Source organism: Macrobrachium rosenbergii, chromosome 52 (genome assembly GCF_040412425.1).
Source record: "Macrobrachium rosenbergii isolate ZJJX-2024 chromosome 52, ASM4041242v1, whole genome shotgun sequence".
In the NCBI taxonomy this organism is placed as follows: Eukaryota; Metazoa; Arthropoda; class Malacostraca; order Decapoda; family Palaemonidae; genus Macrobrachium; species Macrobrachium rosenbergii.
The window spans coordinates 16,954,430-16,964,420 of NC_089792.1; the positions used below are offsets into that span (position 1 = coordinate 16,954,430).

The window sequence follows — 9,991 nt, forward strand, 5'->3', positions numbered from 1 at the left end:
ATACAGTCTCTTAATAATCAAGGCAAGGAAAATAAGGAGTTAGAAAAGTTAGGCAGCAAGTTGAAGAGAAGAAAAGTAGGTTAAATCAAGTACAAAAAGAGGATTTAAAGGTGCATCTTTGCAAAACCCTACAGTTGAACTAAGTACAAGTTAAACAGCATGCTGAAAGAAAGGTAATAAATATGGAATAGAAGGAAATAAAATTGAGAAAGAGGGCAAGAAGAGTGCTGGCTTCTAGTTAAGCTAAAGGTGAAAGGCTTCAAGGCTGGTTTAGACTGCCCCTTGAAGGGCAGGCCTCCAGACATCAAATCCCTATTGAGTCCTAAGCCCTCCTTCCAATAACAAAGATGTTAGTGTCTGAGAGATTATAGTGAAAAGCTGTTGCAAATTACAATATACAACACTGCAGTCCCAGAAATTCAAAGTAAATCATTCCTGCCATTCTATTCATGAGGGATTCATTTTACTTTCCCACATATCGATGAAGAATAACTCTAGGAAGTGAGTTATGTACTGTACTAGTTAGCTGAATGTCGTAGATTGCTGCCCAATTGGAAAAGGGCATGGGATGTTACCAGCAACCCAAAAACCCTGCTATGAATTATAAGGTTAACATCTTGATTCACCTATCAAAGGGGACAAGACAAGTACGTCATATATATATATATATATATATATACCAGCAACCCAAAAACCCTGCTATGAATTATAAGGTTAACATCTTGATTCACCTATCAAAGGGGACAAGACAAGTACTCATATATATATATATATATATATATATATATATATATATATATATATATATATATATATATATATATATATATATATATATATATATATATATATATATATATATATATAGTCACGATGTGTTCCAAGTGCCTGGTTATTACACAACTAATCACAGAATTTACCTCACTTCAGCCAGATACCTGAACTCTCATAACAATAAAAATTATGACTGAGTACTCTAAAGGTAACAGTGATCCCTAAAAAGCTCATTAATCACGTGAAAAACCAAACTAAGTTTATTAAAACATGTGTGAGGTATCAACAATTAAACAAGAAATATACTACAGCAAAAGGGCATCACTCCATCAAACAACCCTAACTGTTTCCCTGGTCTTAATTCACTTCAGCAAAACTAAAGAACAAAACATGCTTCTCACTTTGCTTTATGGACACAATTAATCCTATTCACAGGTGGTCAAGAAATGAAACACTGTTTTTAAAAATTTCCAATACAAAAATTTATTTTTAAATTCAAAATTTATCATTAGAATTCACAATCCAAAAAATTTACTGTTACTTGAAAACAACATGAAAATTAAATTAATTCTAGAGTTAAATTATTAAACAAAACTAAATCACAAAATTTTTATTTATCGAAAAATTAAATTAATCAAGCAAAATTCAAACTATCAAGAATTACTCAAGAGTTGAAAAGAAAATCTTAGTAAATGAAAATTAAATCAAGTGTGCAATGTTAAATTATCAAGAAATATTTAAAATGCTAAGTAAATAAACGTTAAATCGCCATATATAAAATGCGAAAATCAAGAGATTGCAAACACAATAACACACAAAAGATTTACCAATAATAATTTCACTAAGGCAAAATCTCCCTAATATACCTTATTATACCAAGGTAATAATAAGTAAAATTCACTTTACCTTACACAAGCTTGTGAAAACTTTTGCAAAATCACCTGAAATGCAGCTGCTTGAGATTCACAAACACTTTTTGTTAGGTGCCGTTACACTTTTCCTACATTCAGATCTCAAAAGCTAAGAGTAATACCAGTGTGGTACTTTTACTACGTTCAGATCTCACATGCCAAGATTAATACCAGTGACCATACTAACACTTTACGTTAATAATTTCTCTCTTTTGAAGAAATAGAGAGAGAGAGAGAGAGAGAGGGAACCAACACAAAGTCTCTGAAGGCAGAGTGAACAAACTTTAGGATTCCAGTAGGAAATGGAATGAGATATATACAGCCTGATATATATATATATATATATAAATATATATATATATATATATATATATATATATATATATATATATATATATATATATTATATAACTGGTTATGCTGTCGTTTCTAGAAAACTTCAATTTAAGGAGGAACAGGATAGCCACAAGACGTGGTAAAATTGCAGACGTTATTATTTCTTAGAATATAACAGAGGCACAGCTGAGCTTTCAGGAATACATGACTTTTCCCATCATCAGGGTCACTTATGTACAGAGTGGCATAAAAATAAAGAGAAACAGTAAGAAAACTATACTGACTGACTAAATCTTAAAGTATTAAAACAGCTATAATTGACAGAACTTTAAAATACATAACATAAAGTAAAAAGGAACACAAAACCTAAGTTAACTGCAAATCAAAACTGACAAAGAAGCAATGACTAAGCAATAAAAGATTACACACTAAACAGAAATCGCAAAAAAAAAAAAAAAAAAAACTGAGCAGATAGATACTGAGAGAAAAAAAGTTAATATTTCAAAATAATTACAATGATAATGTAGTACAAAATACCGGAGAACCTACTGTTCATGTCATAGTCAAATGACAACTGGGCGAGTTAGAAGACTGCGAATGGAAGAGGGTGAAATAGTGTGGAGAAAAATATATATATAACATATATATATATATATATATATATATATATATATATATATATATATATATATATATATATATATATATATATATATATATATATATATATATATATATGTGTGTGTGTGTGTGTGTGTGTGTGTGTGTGTGTATGTATACATATATATTTATACATATTGTCATATACCTACACAGAGTGAATGCTTATTTGTAATGTATCAAACCTTTCCACTACACAAACTTAGACAAAACCCAACTCTTCTACCTTGCATGCACCGGAGCATTTCCTAGATATCTATGCCCTACATTTTTAATGACTAGTACTCCATCGATCAAGCACTCCTCTGGTCCCCATTTCTCCTTTCACACACGAGTTTCAGATCATAAAACAGTAATATCTTCTCGTCAGCATTAAATGATTTTTTTCGCCTGACAGAATTTCCTGAAATAATAATCCATCCTTTCTCCATGTAAACATTTTTACCGCATTGTCGACTACAGTTCTTCCCGTTTCAACCTTTGTTACTTTATTACTTTAGGTATAACTGCACTGACCAATTTCAAACTTCCTTCTTTCATTAGCATAAGGTACACATCTCTTCCACAGGATTAACACAACAATCACTTGTTACGCTTCAGATTTTTTTTATCCTCAAGATACTTATTCCATTACTAAACCTGGTCGATATCCCGCTATCTTGCTCTTTCCACTTTGTCCTAATATATCTCCTCCTCCTCAGATTTAAGTCAGTCACGTATATGCTTATACAAACCATTATTTAGTCATTCATAGCTCCGTCTTTCTGGCTTTCATTTGCCCTCACAGTAAACACTCGAATATTTTCACGGATTTCTGCATCAGCTCTTCAGAATCACCATTTAATCCCGTATCTTTGCAGCACTACTACTTTTCAGTCATTGCTCTTATTTACTAACGTGCGTCAAAATCTGTTCTTTCCATGACCTCTCTTAAAATGTCATCCATTTAAATATCACATAACTAAATCATCTGTACACCTTATCTAAAATCCACTTTTACACCAAATGTTACTCTCTCATCTACATAGTCTTATACAAGATCTGCTAACAACATAAAGAGTCCAAACTGATCTAAATATGATACCTTTTAGACCACTCATCTTCAGTTCCGCAATAAAATTCCTCTCGATCCTTGTCTACTATACCACAAATTTCCCACCCTGCACACAACAGATGTTCACTGGTAACCCTCTTGGGATCAAAGCTTGTAGTAAAAAAGCATATAAAAACAGTGGGAGGAATTCAAGAAGTGAAGAGGTCACTGTGGCTATTAGAATACATAAATACATGAATTTAACATACACATTTTCCCCCATCAAGGAGTCACACCAAATGGTGTTAGCTTTCTGGTTCTGGACAGTTACTCCAAGGTGGGATTGTTAGCCCCATTCCAATGCTCCACGGATGTTCTAGTGGCTTATGCGCAGACAGTGTTAGCCACAATATAACGCTCCAAGGATGTCCTAGTGGCTTATGCCCTGATGGTGTCTAATATTTCTCGTTGGTCAACCATTCAAGTACTGATCAGAGCTAATGTCAATTAGTTTTGCCTGGTGTTATCCTTTTGAGTTTTAGCTAGGATTTCCTCTTCACGGTCATCAAGGTTGTTTGTAAATCAAGTCGGCCTTATGCCAGCACGAGCTACTGTCTAAAGGAACTCGTGTGGTAATGTGCTTAGGTAATAAGAAGTCATGTGTGGGCCTCTGAACTCCGTCTATTCAACAGAAAGGACTGTTATTCCTTGCCGCTCACCCTTCCAAGTCCTGCTCATACCAAATACAAGTTAACTCACTCTTTCTGACCAACCTGGCGCTGCCCGGGAAAACTCTGAATGACAACCAGTAAACTCTCTTTTTCTCCTCCCTAACACCCCAATTATGAAGCTCTCTCTCTCTCTCTCTCTCTCCGATGGAGAATTATCTTCTCTAAGTGATAAATGGATTGGTACTCTCTATCCAACTCTCCCTCACTTTTTCCCCTCTTTCTCCTCCCTAACACCCGCTCTACTCTCACTCTCTCTCTCTCTCTCTCAATCTCTCCTTTTCCTGTTTAGATAGTTGTTTCAGCTCTTCAGAATCACCACTGTGCAACATCCTTGACATATATTTCACCCCCTTCTCACCCCCAATTCCTATTGGGGCTCAACTTACACTTAAATGGCTTTAGGAGTGTCACTATTCATCTCAACGACCTCAAAAACTATGGATTAGACAGTTATATATCTGTCGTTTTTGGTTATTTTTACATGTCAGCCCCTTCCCACCTCTACTCCCTATGGTGCCAGTGATGACTTACCCCACAGGATTCTTTTTCAGAGAGTAAGTCATATGTATGCTGCAATGAGGTATGATAAACCTGTAAAGTTTATTTAGTTACTAAGTCTACAGGCAGAACCAGCCCCGTTTCAGGGACGCCCTTCCCACTTTGGTGCTCTTTGGTGCTAGTGATGTCTTACTCCCACAGTATTCTTTTCTAGATAGTAAGTCATATGTATATCAAGTTTGGTTGAAATTGCTCAATGCATTTCAGAGTTATGCTGGATCATACACACACACCCACACATACATACATGCATCCATTTTTATATATATATATGTTTGTGTGTGTGTGTGTGTGTATATATGTGTGTGTGTGTGTGTGTGTGTGTGTGTAGACACAGGTACAGATAGAGCGACCACATCTAATTTTATTTTTCATATTTTTAATAGAATATACCTTAACGAATAATTTAATACAATGCAGAGCTATGTCCTATTTCAAAGAATGGAAACAGATCAATAAAAAGTCGTTTAACTAGACACAAAAATATTCCACATACGGGGATAATAATTAGAGTCGTCTTTCGTAGCTGCATTAAGCATAAAACGGCAAGCAGCGCACCTGTCGTCAGAGAAGAATTGCTGCACTTTTCATAAATGCTGTGCACTGAGCGCTATTTATTAACGCTGTATTCCTTTTAGTGAGATATCTATAAAAGTAATAACTATGCCTCCTGTCACCCGACAGGCGATTCTCGTGAAATGACTGTTTTTGTAAGATAAGTAGTTTTTTCTGGAAAGGGTTCTTGCACCCAGAGCATCTAATAAATCAAGTGATTCTCCTCTGTTGATTGGCTAACCCTGTGTCTCATGTGAAACTTATGTAGAATATCAGTTTCCTTTTTCTGTCTGTGTAGATTTAATGTTGTTTGACTATATGAAAAATAGAAAATATACACTGCTTCTGTTACTAAAGTGGCTACTGTTCTGATTTTCATCTGTGCAAAGTTGTGTAAATTATATTGGCTCCTCTTCAAGTGAATCTCTAAATCACCTTTGTAGAGATGTCTACTGATACACAGTTTTTCAATATCACGGCAGAGACAGATTTAGGACTTTTCCTCTGACTGTCACAAGTTGCCTGACCATCTTCATGTTTATACGACGCATGTGTGCAATTTGGTTGCAGAAGCAGAACTGAATGGTTGTTATTATCCCTCTTCCAAACAGATGCCTGTCGCTTGAAGGCCTTTCGTCCACATGCCGAGGCCAAACCTACGGAGAGTAGTAGTTAGTTTCCAGAGGCTATCTGGTCCCTAGTTGTTAGGAACCACTTATTTTAGCAGCAAGATGAACCAAAACAGGTAAAATTCCGCGGGGACGAATTTGGAATTCTCTTCCGCCCACCTAACCTGTCTACAACTAAACCTTTTCTTTCAAGGGAAGGTCCTGAGTCCTCGATTAAATTAGTTTTTCACGAGGAATTGCATATGCACGCACCCTAGCAAGGGTGGCGTAGAGGTAACTGCAACACACACATAACCTATTTCTGACTAGCCGAAGTTTCGCAACCGGATCTAGTTTATCCTGACGCCCTGAGCAATCAGAGAAGTACTCTTGGCCGCCACGTTCCCCTCGTGCTCCTACGAAGCTCCAGAGGAATGCTCTTAGCTGATCTTTCGACCTCGTACTCTCCCGGTTCACTAGAGAAGTAAAGATCAGATACTTAAACAAACCAACAGTTTGTATATACTTTCTTTTAAGTGCAGATCCTGCTGAAGTTAAAAGGTTATTCTAGCACGGAAAGTATTAATTTTATTTCTTATTCTATGAAATAAAATCCTATTTGACCTTTAATGGTGGAAAGACATTTACTGTACCAATAAAAGTTAATAATCCTTTTCCTTAAGAGCTCTCTGGACTTCGGAACCAGGGTTTTTGCTTTCCACAAAAGGCCGCAGATATTGAATAACTGAAGTGAAATGAAGAATAGACGATTAATGGTAGTATAGCCAGATGAAAGTAAAAGGTGTAGAATATTACAAAGTAGCAAAATTAGACAGATGAAAATAAAGGAAGACAGATGAGAAAGACGGTAAAACATAATTACAGGCATAAAAATAAAGGAAAACAGAAAATTGGGAAAAGACCAAGGCAATGGCAGATAAACTGAATGCAAGAAGAAAGTGGAAAAAAGTCTAAACTAAGAATATGTTGGTGAAAGTGGAGGCAAACAGAAACTGGGAAAAAGGCAAACTTAAGAATAAAAAAGCAAAATTAGGGTAATTCAAAGTGAAAGAAATGGCAAACAACGCATACATACATGCACGAAAGTTAAAGAATCCAGAATATGTGAAGAGAGGTAAGATCGAAATACAGGTAGATGAAAATGAAGAGATGAACTAAGTTGAAAAAGTAAAAGGGGTTGATCCGGGAACAGGTAGAGTAGGAGTGAAAGTGAAAAGCCTCATTCCAGGATGATGCGAACGATGGAAATAGATGAAAATGAAGAACACAGAACAATGAAAATGAAACGAAATACCAGAATAGAATATTTACATTAAAAAGCTCCTAAAATAAAAAAAAAAAAAATATTGGTTAACGGGATTAAAGGAAAAATGACGATAAAAAGGAAAAATTTTTACAATACATGAATGGAAGGGAAGATAAATGAAACAATGAGAAAGAAGTAAAATCTGAAATAGGTTGATAAAGAGCATATGAAGGCAAAAATGAAAACTGCAAAACCTAAGTGCAAGATGACAAAAGTGAAGAAACGCTACTTGAAAAAGAAATAAAACTAATACGCTATAACCTGACGATAGTGAAGGAAAAAAGTAAGTATACCATAGTTAACCAGACCACTGAGCTGATTAACAGCTCTGCTAGGGCTGGCCCGAAGGATTAGACTTATTTTACGTGGCTGGGAACCAATTGCTTACCTAGCAACGGGACCTACAGCTTACTGTGGAATCCGAACCACATTATACCGAGAAATGAATTTCTATCACCAGCAATAAATTCCTCTAATTCTTCATTGGCCGGCCGGAGAATCGAACGCAGGCCCAGCAAAGTGCTATCCGAGAACGATATCGACCCGTCCAACGAGGAACTGATAGTGAAGGAAAGAAGTGACAAAAGTTAAATTCCCTAGGTTAATAAAAATAATGGAAAGTAGACAGTTAAAACAAAGAATCTTAACTTTACTCGTTTTCCTCATCGCTGGCAGTTCGGCTTCAGTAAAATACGCTGGCATGGAGCACTATGATATATACTGCCTCGTTTGAAATGGGAAATTCCGCAAACGGAAATCATGCTCTTTTTACGCTGTGACATTTTTCCGGAGACATAAATCATTCCCTTTTACACTGAAATTATTAACAATATATTACTTTAACTATGAAAATAAATAAAGCCTCAGACTGTCGACTGCTTAAGTGAAAGCGTACTCAGTGCTCAAACAGAAATTCTGGCAAACAAATAGTTCCTTGTTGGACGGGTCGGTAGAGTTCTTGCTAGCACTCTGCTGGGCCCGCGTTCGAGTCTCCGACCGGCCAATGAAGAATTAGAGGAATTTATTGCTGGTGATAGAAATTCATTTCTCGGTATAATGTGGTTCGATTCCACAATAAGCTGTAGGTCCCGTTGCTAGGTAACCAATTGGTTCTTAACCACGTAAAATAAATCTAATCCTTCGGGCCAGCCCTAGGAGAGCTGTTAATCAGCTCAGTGGTCTGGTTAAACTAAGATATACTTTTCTGTGGTGATATATACCACCTAGCTGATGAAAGGAATAACAGGACGCAGTTTAACAGCTCCCAAGAGCACCATCTGTTGCATACTCATGGAAAGGAATAGAATGGAATATAAAAAATGCCGGAGGCCAAGAGCTGGAACCTATGAGGTCATTCAGGCCTGAAAGGGAAATTGAGGGTAATGAAGGTTTTCAAGGTGTAACGGGAGGAAAACTTCAAGTTGCACGATGAAAAAATTGTTAGGAGAGGGTTGAAAGTAAGATGGAAGAAAGATTATATGAACCTAGGTAGAGTAAAAGGAATGAATTTTGCTGTAACTAGGGGCCGAAGGGGCGCTTACAAAGAACCTAAATAATCCTTACAGTGAACCGCGTGAAGGGCACTGATGGTACTACCCCCATACGGGTCCATCTGTTGCATACTCACGGGGGAGTGAAAGAGGCAATCGTAACCCAGAGTTTGAAGTTTTTGAGTTGGTTAGCGAGGAGGAGCCCTGATACGGTTTATGTGGCAGGTGAAGAAAGTAGATAAAACTAAATCAGCGAATAAAAACGCCGGTCGAAACAAAGGAATATGCAGGGAGTGTCGATCTGGTATATCAGTCCCTTAATTCAAGCAAAAGTCAAAAGTATGAAAAGACCCAACAAGATTATAGGTGGTAAGTATAGGCTACTTAAACTATTGATTAGTGAAAACCTTGCTTGTCTTTTCAGATCCCTGGAATGCACATTTTACGTACATATAAACTTTGTGGTGTCAAGAGTAAAGCACTGACCTCAGTCTTCTATCCACACAACCTCGAATTCCAACTAGGAGGGAAAATTCCATTATTCGTTCCCTGTTAGATTTCAAGGCCTTTGGTTGCAAGAATGTCTTAAAATATTAAGAAACTGGGGACTTTACAGATATAATAATATACAGAACATGCAAATGTGTAAAGTAAACTCTCCCAGCATTCATAAAGACTTCGAGCTATTTTTCTTTTAGAAATCACTACTCCATTCCCGATAGAGCACTCTGATTAATATCCTCTCAATGACAAATATACGCTACACTTGCTACTCGCCAGCAAAAATGTCTCGATTATTGATAGCTGCTTCCATTAGGGAGTAGGGCAATCCGTCACCACATTTCTTTTCTGAATCAGATGACACTTCTTCCACTGCTCCGTTGGACTACTGGATAGATTGTAGTGACGATTCGTCTCATTGTTCTCAAGGCATTGCTTAAGAAAGCGTGTTGCGACTCAAACGAGCGTAAGTTTTTTAACATAATCTCTCTCTAGGGTCGTTATCAC

General features: G+C 36.6%; 1 protein-coding gene across 1 annotated transcript in view; it reads right to left on the reverse strand.

The window, feature by feature from the left end:
- LOC136833859 (uncharacterized) overlaps positions 1–9,991 on the reverse strand; it is a 177,193-nt gene that overhangs the window by 133,097 nt on the left and 34,105 nt on the right.